This window comes from Natrix helvetica (genome assembly GCF_964273705.1).
Source record: "Natrix helvetica genome assembly, chromosome: 6".
In the NCBI taxonomy this organism is placed as follows: domain Eukaryota; kingdom Metazoa; phylum Chordata; class Lepidosauria; order Squamata; family Natricidae; genus Natrix; species Natrix helvetica.
The window spans coordinates 82,127,049-82,141,121 of record NC_138553.1 but is presented as its reverse complement, the minus strand read 5'-3'; the positions used below and the strand labels follow the sequence as shown (position 1 = coordinate 82,141,121).

Genomic DNA, 14,073 nt, shown 5'->3' with positions numbered 1-14,073 from the left:
ATTTCCATTAACTTTTAGCTTGGGACGGTTGTCATTGTTTGCAATGCTATCAACCCTCGGTCTTTGTAAGATTACTGTATACGCTTGCCCATGTTCCTTTGCGATAGTACAACAAGGCCTTCTTCATGGACTACTTCAGCCTGTCAGTTTAGATGGCAGGTCAGGAGATTAAGGCCAGGTTGTACCCACCACCTGCAGCGGGAAAAAGTCCCATGACCTTGTAGAGCAACTACTGGTAACGTTGGCTTGCCGTGAGTTAAACATTTTGGGAGGGGAACAGATAGTCCTCCGATTCTTAGAAAGGCGCAAGTAGTCATTGGATGTCCTCAACTATGTTTTTGATCTTGAGCAAAGAGCAGCCTTATCTAAACTGCCATGGCTCAACCTGCATCTAAATGATACATGCCATGAAGAGGGAGTCACCTTATTTTCCAAATCATCAGAAAGCAAGACAAGAAACCACAGGTGGAAATCAACCAAGGATAGAACCAACCTGGAATGAAGGAGAAACTTCCTAACAGTGAGGACAATCAACCAGTGGGACAGAAGTTGCCACCAGAAGTTGTGGGTGCTTCGACACTGGAGGTTTTTAAAAAGAGATTGGACATCCACTTGTCTGGAATGGTACAGGATCTCCTGCTTGAGCAGGGGGTTGGACAAGAAGATCTATTCTGATTCTGAGGTGTCCATACCAAAGAGTGGGGGCAAAACGTACAATATGAACTAACAATGCAGCTTGCATCACAATATCACAACACACATTTTGTCCTTTAGATGGTACCATGCTTAATATGCATCCAGTTTTGGTCGCCACGATGTAGAAAAGATGTGGAGACTCTAGAAAGGGTCCAGAGAAGAGCAACAAAGAGGATTAGGGGACTGGAGGCTAAAACATATGAAGAACGGTTGCAGGAACTGGGAATATGTCTAGTTTGATGAAAAGGAGGACTAGGGGAGGGAAGATAGCAGTCTTCCGATATCTCAGGGGTTGCCCCAAAGAAGAGGGAGCCTTCACCACCACACCAAACTGGCTTTCTGATTTTAAGATACTCTGTGCAAACAGATGCGAAGAAGCTTCTTAGATGAGCAGTGAAACATTTTCAAGGAAATGTTTCAAAGCTTTTCTTCACATGTTTTCTTCAGAACTGAAGAAGCTTCTTGGATGAACAGCGAAACGTTTTCAAGGGGGGGGGGCGGGGAAACCACTAAGAAAGTCAAAGTTGCCTTTTGGGGGGAAAAAAAACACTTTTGAGACATGAAAATCTAGAGTGTCTCAACCACCCTCCATATTCCCACGCGGGACATCCTAGACGCCACACAAAGACAAGACAAGACACCGGCACACATATACTTACATGCAACATGCTAAGAAGAACAGCAAGAGTAGTACTGTGAGGTGTTAGGACTCCCCAAAGCAGCTCAGAGGTGTATCTAGCTAATCTCTTTTTCCTAAGGCTGCAGAAAAAAAGAATTTGAAACCATTGCATCATTTAAGGCAGTTCTGGAGAAGTCAATGTAGCTGCCAGAGAATGAGAAACATGGCTTTAAGAGAAAGGAAAAGGAAAACCAGCAAAATCCAAGCAGCTAAACTATTTCAGTACTGCCTTTTGGAGAGACGAAGGGATGAGCCAAGGCTCCAATGTTTTCTCCTCGGTTCCACACCCAAAAAGGCAGCTGATAAAACCTTGTTTGTTTAGGAAGATGGGCTCTCCTCCTTTCCAAAAAAACAATGGGAGTTTGCAGCTTCCACTTTGGCTGGCTGGGAAGAGTGGAAGCTTCTCATCATCTGGAATCTGTCTACGCTGCTCTCCTGGTTGTCTCAGCACATAGCATGCTGTTGACTCATCTGGCCGGAGTAAGGTCCCCCCCCCCCCACAAGGGGACTTCTCCAGTAGGAAAACAGTGAGAAATCCTTGGGTCCTTAGGCTCCTCTGAAAAGTTGGGGTGGGGGTGAGGTGGGGTGGGGGAAGGAATGATCCTAGAAGAAAACCAAGGACTTTGTGAAGTGTCACGTTTGGACTAGAAGACCTTGAAGGTCCCTTGCAACTATGTTCATCTCAACTTTTTTTTCCTTTCCTTCTTCCTTTCCTCTTTTTCCTTTCCTATCTCCTTTCCTTTCCCTTCATCTTTTCTTCTCTCCTCCCCTCTTTTCCTTCATATCTTCCCTCCTTGCCTTCTCCTCTCCTCTCACCTCCTTTTCTTGTCCTCTCCTTCTCCTCCTTTTTTCTCTTCTCCTTCTCCTCCCCTCACCTTCTTTCCTTTCCTTCTCCTCTCCCCTCCTTTCATTCACCTTCCTTCCTTTCCTTCACCTATTCCCTCCTTTCCTTTTCCTCTCCTCTCCTTTCCTTCTCCTCTCCTCCCCTCCTCTCCTTCTCTTCTCCTCTCCCCTCCTTTCCTTCACCCTCTTCCTTTCCTTCACCTCTTCTCTCCTTTCCTTCTCCTCTCCCCTCCTTTCCTTCACCCTCTTCCTTTCCTTCACCTCTTCCCTCCTTTCCTTCTCCTCTCCCCTCCTTTCCTTCTCCTCTCCCCTCCTCCTCTCCTTCACCCCCTCTCTTTTCCTTCTCCTCTCCTCTCCCTTTCCCTTCCCCCCTTCCTTTTTACCCTTCAACCTTCCATGCTTTGTCCATTGTTAACTTTTCCCTGGTTTCATCAATTCCCCCCTCAAATTCCACTCCTCCTCCAGTTCCTTTTTAGCAGAAGACCTCTTCCCCTCACCCTACAAACATCTACACATGTATTATTGTTTCCAGTGAGGAGACTCGGTTTTCCCCTTTTCCCACTGTAGAACCACCCATACAGGTGAACTGATGAAGCAAGGGCCTCTTGTTTAGCAATGCGTCGTGGTGAACAGAAAGGAATAAAAAACCCAACTTTGCAACCAGTCCTTGCACTTGCAAAGTGTGCAGCTCTGGAAAGCAACGGGAAAGCCGAACTTGTGTCGTGCCGCACTTACTTCATCGGCCATTGTGCAACCTGGGTTGAATTGGCCTCGTTCCCTGATTGCATTCCAAAAGATCCAGGGAAATAGGTCCTTTTCCCCAAAGGCTCACTGAAACATGCACCCAATAAGAACAAATGTACTCATGGAATGAAGGATTTCATGCTCCTTATCAAAATCCTGCAATAATTTAGAATGGAATGGAATGGAATGGAAAGAAAATAGAAGGGAAGGGAATAGAAAATAGAAAATAGAAGGGAATGGAATGGAATGGAATAGAATAGAATGGAATAGAATAGAACAGAATACAAAAGAGAAGAGAAAGGAGTAGAATAGAAAATAAAAGAGAAGAAAGAGAAGGGAAGGGATAGGGATAAGGATTTTTTTTAAAGAACAAGCTGACAAAAATGAACTTCAAAATATCCGTTAATGTTCTCCCACATTGGCTTCCCAACTTCTATCTCTTTCTCCTGCTTTGTTTGAAAGCCAAGGCTTTTTATTTCTATTTTATTTCTATTTATTTATTTTCGTCAAGCATGAATTAGATACCATATATAAGTATAGATATGATTATGAATACATGAAATGGATACGAAGACAAGGGAATATTAGGACAGGGACGGTAGGAATGCTGGTGTGCTTATGCACGGCCCTTATAGACCTCTTAGGATTGGGGCGAGGTCAACAGTAGACACTCTAAGGTTAAAGTTTTGAGGATTTGGGGAAGAAACCACAGAGTCAGGTAGAGCATTCCAGCCGTTGACCACTCTGTTGCTGAAGTCGTATTTTCTGCAATCGAGTTTGGAGCGGTTGACCTTGAGTTTGTATCTATTGTGAGTTTGTGTGTTGTTGTGGTTGAAGCTGAAGTAGTCATTGAGAGGTAGGACATTGTAGGAGATAATTTTATGTACTACCCTTAGGTCGGATCGAAGACGGTGAAGTTCTAAATTGTCTAAGCCCAAAATTTCAAGTCTGGTGGCGAAAGGGATTCTGTTGTGAGCAAAGGAGTGGAGGACTCAAATCGGTTTTTTTCCAGTCGCCTGGATGCATTTTAATTGCCTTTCTTTTCTTTCTGACAATCACTCCAGAGCAAATAGTTCTGGAAGCAACCTTCAGCACAGAGGACAAAGCGATGCAAGATTTGCATCCGCGCAAGGAACTCCCTGTTGCAGAAAACCCAAAGCAAGCCACAACAGTTATATTCCCGAAATGGAATCAGGACGTGAAGCAATCCTTCCTTGGAAAGTTTTCAGGTTTTTTTTAATAAACCTTCCACACATTTCCTTTATCATTGCAGAAGATTTAAGACAGTGCTGGAGCGGGGGGAAATAAAAGCTTTCCTGCTGTTTTTGGACTGCAGCTCCTGGTAGCTCCAGCAACTGTCCGGAAGGATGAGGAGAACGGTAGAACATCCTGAGCTCCACCGAATTCCTGAGCTTCCAGTTGTTCTATTTAAGCACATTCAGGGAAAAAAAAACCTAAAGGGAGAGCAGATCTTTTCTCTATCTCTTACCGCTCCATCAAGTTCTGATCTAGGCTTTATAGAATCACACAAAAAAAGGCTCCTTGTCCTGCAAAAAAAAACAAAACCCTTTTGTTTTGGTTAATGTGAATTCCTGGCATCCACATCCAGAAAATGTCCCAGAAATAAGTCTTTCAAGGTTTAATTGCAACCACAGACCTTACCAGACCTTGGAGAGTTGCCGGGCCAAGAACTTCTAGTCGCAACGCTGTACAATAAGAAAAGTCAATCTAATTGATGCCATCCCACTTTGAATGAAGCGCTTGACTCCAAATTCAAACGAGTTAAAGTTAGGAGCGCCTAATAGCTGGACAGACAATAATACACTGGATCTATTGTCTGCGCAGACAAAAGATTCTTGCAAAAATTCTTGATCTGCAGTATTTCATGATATTGAGATCTGTGCTGAGTAGCATATGGACTTATTCTATATAGAACGGAATAGAGTAGAGTAGAGTAGAGTAGAGTAGAGTAGAGTAGAGTAGAGTAGAGTAGAATAACAAAGTTGGAAGGGACCTTGGAGATCTTCTAGTCCAATCCCCCTGCCTCGGCAGGAAACCGTACACCACTTCAGAAAAATGGTTGTCCAACATCTTCTTAAAAACTCCCAGTGTTGGAGAATTCACAACTTCTGGAGGCAACTTCTGTTCCACTGATTAATTGTTCTAACTGTCAGGAAATTCCTCCTCAGTTCTAAGTTGCTTCTCTCCTTGATTAGTTTCCACCCATTGCTTCTTGTCCTACCCTCAGGTGCCTTGGAGAATAGTTTGACTCCCTCTTCTTTGTGGCAACCCCTGAGATATTGGAAGACTGCTATCATGTCTCCCCTAGTCCTTCTTTTCTCTAGACTAGCTATGCTCAGTTCCTTCAACAGTCCTTCAAGGTTGATGGATATATATATATCCTATATAGTATATCTATACTGAATACTATACTGATTTATACTACATTATATATATAGATGGCAGATAATAGATAGATAGATAGATAGATAGATAGATAGATAGATAGATGATAGATAGATAGATAGATAGATAGATAGATAGATAGATAGATAGATAGATAGATAGATGATAGATCAACTATTCAGTACAGATTCCCAATGTTATGAAATATGACAGATCAGGAATTTTTGCAAAACCATCATCTGTGCAAGAAGCAAAATGCGGAAAGAAGGCAACATATTTTCTTTTTCTAGAATTCTAAAAAAAAATCTTTTAAAAACACGTCAGTACTTGGATATCCTGACGGGGAAAAAAAGAGAGACCAATTTAAAAAATAAATTATCCCTCCCTAAGCCATCTCGAAACCATAACATTTGTTTAGAATACCAGCGGGGGGGGGGGGGGAGGAAAAAAGTGGTTTTAATTTGACATGACTGAACCGCTTCTAAATGCAAAACAGACCTTACCTTCTATAAAGGCTGTGTAAACAGATCTCTAACGCCCCGGGCTTTGAAAGGAGATTACTTGTTACTCCGATCCAGGATTTCCTTCTGCAAAGCGAAGTGTGGATCCTTTTGACCTAATAAATCCAGAAGTCATGGGACGGGCTGAGTGACTTCTTCAATTTAACTTCCCAGTTGGTTTGCCAAAACATCTCCCAAATTAACATTGCCTTAGCTATTTATAACAATTTATAACCTTCTGCTTTCACACACAAACACACACACACACACTCCCCTTTCCGATTCACAACTGCTTTGGGGAAGGGGAGGGGAAGGGGAGGGGAAGAGGTTGCCTTACAACTGTATCAAGGGTCATCCTAACTAAAAGGGCAGGCTCATGTTATCGTGTTATCGCTCCCCTCTGTAACATGAGTCAGCCTTCCTTATCGCAACGGAAAAGGGTCCCAAACAAACTGCTCACACATGAAACAGTCAAGCAAGGACGGCCTTTGGGTCTGTCCCCAGGTGACTGAACTGTTTGCTCTGCTGGCTGTACAAATATAATCAAAGTTGGATCTCTTCCTCTCTCTTTCTCTCTCTTTCTCTCTCTCTCACACACAAACCTCTCTCTCTCATGTCTCTCTCTGTCTCTGTCTCTGTCTCTCTCTCTCTCTCTCTCCTCTCATCTCTCTCTCTCTCACACACATCTCTCATCTCTCTCTCTTTCTCTCTCTCTCTCTTTCTCCCTCTCTTTCTCCCTCCCTCTCTCTCATCTCTCTCTCATACAAGCACACCTCTCTCTCCTTTCTCTCTTTCTCCCTCCCCCTTCTCCCTTACACACATCTCTCTCTTTCTCCCTCTTTCCCTTTTTCTCTCCCTCCCTCTCTCTTATCTGTCTCTCTCTCTCTGTTTCTCATCTCTCTCTCTTTCACCCCCTCTCTCTTATCTCTCTCTCTCTCTGTGTCATCTCTCTCACACACACATCTCTATCTCATCCCTCTTTCTTTTTTCCTCTCTTTCCCCCTCTCTCATCTCTCTTTTTCTCCCTCCTTCTCTCTTATCTTTCTCTCTTTCTGTGTCTCTCTCTTATCTCATCTCTCACACACACATATCTCTCTCGCCTCTCTCTCTCTCTCTCATCTCTCTTTCTCCCTCTCTTTCTCCCCCTCACTTATCTCTCTCTGTCTCTCTCTCGTCTCTCTATCTCTCTCACACACACATCTCTCTCTCTCATCTCTCTCTCTTTCTCCCTCTCTTTCTTTTTCTTTCTCTCTTTCTCTCTCTCATCTCTCTCTCTCTGGGCGATCTCTCATATCTCCCTCTCCCTCCCTCCCTCCCCCTCTCTCTCCCTCCCTCTCTTAAAAGCAGGCTTTCATCCAACAAAGATAAGATTTCATTCAGGAAAGGGAAGCATTGGCTCAGCTAAAAATTTTAATGAATGAAAAAATTTACTGGTAAGATGCATCTTACAGGCAGGCCTTGAACTTACAACCGCACTCGAACCCCGAATCTCTGTGGCTAAGTGAGTCATTGGTTGCGTGGGTTTTGACCCATTTGGCAAACTTTCTGGCCACAGCTGTTCACTGAATCACACCAGTTTGATCCCAAAATATCATTTTATCCTATTCGATTTATCTATATATTCCATTATTTTTTATTCCAATTTCATTCTAAACCTATTTTATTCCAATTTCATTTTAAATCGTATATTTTATTCCAATTTCATTTTAAGTCATATATTTTTATTCCAATTTCCTTTTAAATTGCTTTTAATCAGGTTTTAGTATTAATTTGGAACTCTGGGACTCTTCATTTTGATCTGCCCCAAGCGCGAATCGATAAAATAAACTGAAGCTGAACTGAACCACGGCAGTTATTAAGTGACTAACGTGGTCGTTAAGTGAAACTGGTTTCCCCGTTGACTTTGCTCATCGGAAGGTCGGCAAAAGGGGATCACGTGACCCCGGGACACTGCAACCATCATAAAGATGAGCCAAGCATCTGAATTTGGATTGCGTGACTGTGGGGAGGCTGCAACGGTTGTAAGGGTGAAACATGGTCATAAGTCACTTTTTCAGTGATGTAACTTTGAACGGTCAGTAAGCAAACTGTTGTAAGTCGAGGACTAGGGTTTTCTTGAAGATAGTTACTCCTTGGTAGTTAAGGGAGGAAGAATAGCTAAGATTAATTAACAGGCGTAATTTATAGCGGATTTGCATTGAGAAAATATAACCTGGAGGAGATTACAGATATTCCTCGACTTACGACCACAATTGATCCCGGAGTTTATGTTGCTAAGTGAGATTAAGTGAAAATTTAAGTGAGTTTTGCCCCATTTTATGACCTTTCTTGCCACATTTGTGAAGCGAATCGCTGCGGTTTCTTACATTGGCAACACGGTCATTAAGTGAATCAGGCTTCCCCATTGACTTTGTCAGGAGGTGGTGTGGCTCCCCGGGGATGCTGCAACCGTCCTAAGTATGAGCCAGTTGTCAAGCATCCGAATGGAAACCACGTGACCCAGGGGAATGATGCAACGGTCATAAGTGTGAGGAACGACCGCAAGTCCCTTTCTTTAGTGCCGTTGGAACTTTGAATGTTCACTAAACAAACCATTGTGCGTCAAGGACTAGCTGCATTAGAAGAATTAGAATTATTAGATTATGATTGGGGGAGAAAGTGGATTTTGAAATCAAGAGCTCACTGTAACAGCATTGCCAAGAAGGCATTAAGAGTTATTAACCTAATTTTGCGTAGCTTCTTCTCCGGTGATATTATACTGCTAACTGTACTACTATTGTACTGCTATTGCATGCAAATATTGTACTGCTATTGTACTGCTATTGCATGCAAAACCTTTGCTAGACCAATTCTCCAATACAGCTCGTCTGTCTGGAATCCGCACTGCATATTGGACATTAATACAACTGAGTGAGTCCAGAGGTATTTCAAGAGTCCTCCATTCCTCTGCTCGCAACAGAATCCCTTATGCCACCAGACTTGAAATTTTATGTTTAGACAACTTAGAACTATGCCGCCTTCGATCTGATCTAAGCGTAGTACACAAAATTATCTGCTACAACGTCTTACCTGTCAAGGACTACTTCAGCTTCAACGGCAACAACACACAAACTCAGAATAGATACAAACTCAAGGTCAACGGCTCCAAACTCGACTGCAGAAAATACGACTTCAGCAACAGAGTGGTCAACGCCTGGAATGCTCTACCTGACTCCGTTGTTACATCGTCAAACACTCAAACAGCTTCAACCTTAAATTGTCTACTGTTGACCCCACCCCATTCCTAAGAGGTCCGTAAAAGGGGCGTGCATAAGCGCACCAGTGTGTCTACCGTCCCTTTCTTACTGTCCCCACTTATTTGTACCCATTTCCTGTGTTCACGTCCATATTTATACTTATACCTGTTATCTCGTACAGGTTTAACAAACTAATTAAATAAATTAGAAATAAATAAAAGAGAAAGTGGACAGATCTCAAATCTGGACCATCGTCACTGGAAGATCTCAAAAAGTGCAAAAATAAAATGCAAGCAAGGCTCAGGATATTTTCCTTTCTCAAGGTCGGTAACCGCTTTGGCTTTTCCCATCTGCAGCAACGATTCACAAGGTTGCATTTCCACCCACCTCCAAGACACCAGCCGGCCATAAAAACTGATATTTCAGCCACCTGCAAATATTTTGGTTTTTTTGATCCAGTTTATCGCCAATGCCTCCGATTCCAATTCGTTTTCCCAGCTCAGCCAGCAATGTTTTACCATTTGCTTGTTTGAAAATGTCCTTCACTCTTACAGAAGAACTGATAGCGTAACCACAATATGAATACACACACACACACACAAGTTTAAAATACTTTCCAGTAAGCTGAAACCAGCAACGACAAACATGTCTGTGTGTGTCTGTGTCTGTGTGTGTTTCTATATCTATCTATCTATCTATCTATCTATCTATCTATCTATCTATCTATCTATCTATCAATCTATCAATCTATCAATCTATCTATCTATCTATCTATCTATCTATCTATCTATCTATCTATCTATCTATCTATCTATCTATCTATCTATCTATCTATCTATCTATCTACCTACCTACCTACCTACCTACCTACCTACCTACCTACCTACCTACCTATCCCTATATGTCATCTAAATTTATATCTATCTATCTCTATGTCTATCTATCATCTGTCTGTCTGTCTATCATCTATCTCTCTATCCTCCATCTATCCACCTATCTATCTATCCATCTATTCACCTATTCATCTATCCATCTATTCACCTATCCATCTATCCATCCGTCCATCAAATGCTTGTCTTTGCTGGTTTTGGCTTACTGCAAAGTCTTTTAAGCTCTGGAGTTGCTTAATAGGTATCAAATATCGATACTAGTCTTTTTAAAGTATGTCTGTATTAGTGCAGCCCTGCCAAAAAAGTATTTTCTGTGGTGCATTGGATTGTCTGACTTTCCCAAAATATTTTAATAAAAATCTTATAGTGATACAAGATAGAAAGAAAGAGAGAGAGAGAGAGAGAGAGAGAGAGAGAGAGAGAGAGAGAGAGAGAGAGAGAGAGAGAGAGAGAGAGAGAGAGAGAGAGAGAGAGACTGACTGAGGGAAAGGGGGAGAGAGAGAGAGAGGCAGGCAGATAAGCAGATGATAGACAGAGTCACTTTTACTTTCTTCAAACAAAGCAAGAAATCAATGGATGCAAATTCAAGGGCAGGCATCAATTAAAACGCTTCTTTCAGTATCTATTCCATCTGCATGTGCCTTCACATTCTGGAGGGCTGATTATTTCTGTTTTTATTTATTGCATCCCTCAGGTACAAAGAATCAAGGCAAGTCTCTATCCTGGAGAAATCCCATCCTGTGTCTATTGTATTTTGACAAAGGGTGCACAGATTTCTGCAACTCCCAAGACCCACCATGGATTCTGCACACTTCAACTTAAGAGAGACACAAAAGCGATCATCTTAACTCTATTACGCCTGCTTTGATTTCCATTATTTCTTTTAAACCGAGGTGAAGGCAGCGTCCCCTGCTCTCAATGCATGTAAGAAATCAAATGCAGACCCAAAATACAGTAACTAGGATGAAAGTCACAGTAACAGAGCTGGAAGGGACCTTGGAGGTCATCTAGTCTAACCCCCATTCTTGCAGGAGTGCTTACACTATTTCACTTGAAACATGCACCCAATAGGAATGAATGTATTTATGGAATTAAGAACTTCATGCCCCTTATCAAAATCCTGCAATAATTTACACCTACGCTGGCTCCCTTTGTTCTACAGATTAGCAGACTGGGAAGGGACCTTGGAGGTCATTTAGTCCAACCCCCTGCTCTTGCAGGAGGATCTACACTATTTCACTTGAAACGTGCACCCAATAAGAACGAACGAATTTATGGAATTAAGGACTTCATGCCCCTTACCAAAATCCTGCGATAATTTTATGACCCTATTAAAACTACGCTGTCTCACTTCGTTCTACAGATTAGCAGAGTTGGAAGGGACCTCGTAGTCATCTAGTCCAACCCGCTCCCACCCAAGCAGGATACCTTACACTGTTTCTGACCAATGGTAGTCCAGTCTCTTCTTCAAAGCCCCCCCCCCCAAGTGATGAAGCACCACGATTTCTGGTGGCCAGTTACTCCACCGGTTCTCGCCATTAGCAAGTTCCTCCTTAGTTCTATGTTGCTTCTCTCCTCGGTGAGAGATATAACACGAACTTCTCTTCCCTTTGTAAGGAATATGCCCAGTTTGAGGACTCTGTTTATCAACACTATTTTTGTTTGGAAGCAAAGGCTGCAACCCCAGGTCACAACCGGTATGGAGAAAAGGGAAGACACGTTCAAATTACACGTAGGATCAGTTTCAGCAGCTCTTCCCTAATCACGCATCCTACACCTAATTTAGGATCTTCCCCCCAAAAAAGCGACAAGAGTTTTCGCAGGCCACCAACTACGCTCTTGGAAGATGCAAACCAACCTGGGATGGATGGGTGGAACTCAAGGAGTCTGCCAACGGGACTGGTAGGATGGTGAAAGCCAAATCAGACCCCCCAAAATCGCCTCTGTTGAATCCTGATTCACAGAGATTGCTATAGAAACTCTGCAGAAGCTGAGGATGGAGTAAGGCTGCCCAGTGCTTCAAGAGTCCGTTGATCTTTCATCAGCCTCAGTAGAGATTTAAAAATAAAATAAAGCGATCTCAGTGACTATAGTAATCTGTCCCGGGAGAATCAGGAAGAGCTGAGGAACAAGCGGAGGACAATCCAAGTTTCTCCCTCTAGTCTTCAAAGTCAAAAGGCTGCAGGTGGCCACGAAGTTGGGAGAGCAGCTCCTCTGAAGCTCTGCACATAACTTCTACCAACCCTATATCGGTCAGTCCCGGGAAACAGGATTGAAGGCAGGAAGGAGTTAGCCAATCCCACCTAATTAAGTGCCTGATTTGCAAGCCTCCCGCAGACACTGCAATTCTCAACTCCTGTGTGTGGGAAGGCCATTGGCATGTGCTACAGACCATAAAGTGGGTGGAGGTGGTTACCGGTAGGCAGGGCGGAAAGATTAAACAGTGGATGCAGCTCGGCAAAAACAGCAGGCTGGCTCTGAAGTTTCAGGACAGGAGGGACGTTTGTTACTCAAAGTTTGCCAAGAAACTTTTTTTTTTGTCCAGTAAACTTTCTTTTCATCTTTGTTGGGCTTTGGCGCCTTCTGTTGGGAAGGGAGGGGGAGAAGAAGGGAGATTGAGGAAGGGGAGGAAAGGAGGGGATGGGGAAGGGAAACGGGAGGGAGGGAGGGAAGAATGAAAAAAAAGATTGAGGAAGAGGAGAGAAGGGAGAGGGAGGGAGGAGAACGAGGAAGGGAAGGAGGGGATGAGGAAGGGAAGGAGGAAAGGGAAGGCGAGAGAGGAGGGGAGAAGAAGGGAGATTGAGGAAGGGGAGGAAAGGAGAGGATGGGGAAGGGAGAGGGAGGGAAAAAGGAAAAAAAGATTGAGGAAGAGGAGAGAAGGGTGAGGAAGGAAGGAGGATGAGGGAGGAGAGGAGGGGAGGAGGAAGGGGAGGAGGAAAGGGAAGGGAGGGGAGGAGGGAGGGAAGAGGGAAGAGGGAAGAAGAAAGAAGATTGAGGAAGGGGAGGGAGAGGGAGGGAGGAGAATGTGGAAGGGAAGAAAAGGGAATGAGGAAGGGAAGGCAGAGGGAGGGAAGGGAAGAAAGAGAGAGGGAAGAAGAAAGGAGATTGAGGAAGGGAAGGGAAGAGAGGGAGGGAGGGAGGAGAAGGAGGACGGGAAGGAAGGGATGAGGAAGGGAAGGCAGAGGGAGGGAAAGGAAGGGAGAAAGAGAGAATAAGAAAGATTGAGGAAGAGAAGGGAAGGGAAGAGAAGGGAGAAGGAGGGAGGGAGAAGGAGGAAGGGAAGGAGGGGATAAGGAAGGGAAGAAAGAGAGAGGGAAGAAGAAAGGAGATTGAGGAAGGGAAGGAAAGAGAAGGGAGAAGAAGAGAGGAAGGAGAAGGAGAAAGGGAAGGCAGAGGGAGGGAAGGGGAGAGGGAAGAAGAAAGGAGGTTGAGGAAGGGGAGGGGAAGGGAGGGATGAGGAAGGGAAGAGAAGAGAAGGGGAGGGAGGAAAGAAGGAAGGAAGAATGAGAAAGGGAGGGTAGAAGGAAGGAAAGAAAGAAGGAAAGAAGGTAAAGGGAAGAGGAAAATTAACAACATGAACTCTAAATCCCTCAAGGCAAATGTAGAGGCCCCAGTCTCACTTCCTGAAAAAGGTTGGGATGAGTATGCTACCTTCATATTTGCATGTGCCACCTCCGTATGTTTTTCAGATTCCCTTCTATTCCTCTATTTCCTTCTCAGGAAAATACAATAATCCACGGGGGGGGGGGGGGAGAGAACTAGAGCAGGGCATGCCCGTGATTTTACAACCACTTTACTACCGTAACTGCACCAAAAACTAATTACTTCATTCTTCCTGGCTATGCAACTTTAGCTTCCTGCAAGATCCTAATCAGCACAACTCAAAATGCTAATTTTTGTGTTCAGTGTTTATTGTTTTTGCAGTTTTAAGTGGGTTGGTTTTTTTTTTAACATGGCTTTAACTCCTGATTGGCTGCCCCCCAGAGTTCCGTATAAGACGCTATGTAAAGGGTTTAAATAAATAATAAATGCATAAATGCTTGAAATAAGTCTGCAAACACCATCTCACATGCAGGCTT

General features: G+C 43.5%; 1 protein-coding gene across 4 annotated transcripts in view; it reads right to left on the bottom strand.

The window, feature by feature from the left end:
* The window catches only part of LOC309394421 (platelet glycoprotein 4-like), a 74,770-nt gene that overhangs the window by 33,250 nt on the left and 27,447 nt on the right, over positions 1 to 14,073 (bottom strand). Inside the window, exons 2-3 of one of the 4 annotated variants that reach the window (XM_081957557.1) lie at positions 5,872 to 5,984; positions 1,356 to 1,455 (exon numbers count right to left, since the gene is read on the bottom strand). The gene's annotated coding sequence lies outside the window, so the exon portion shown is untranslated. Of the gene's footprint in view, positions 1 to 1,355; positions 1,456 to 5,871; positions 6,120 to 14,073 lie in introns of those variants that run through there. The other 3 variants (XM_081957556.1, XM_081957558.1, XM_081957559.1) reach the window with 3 other exon arrangements.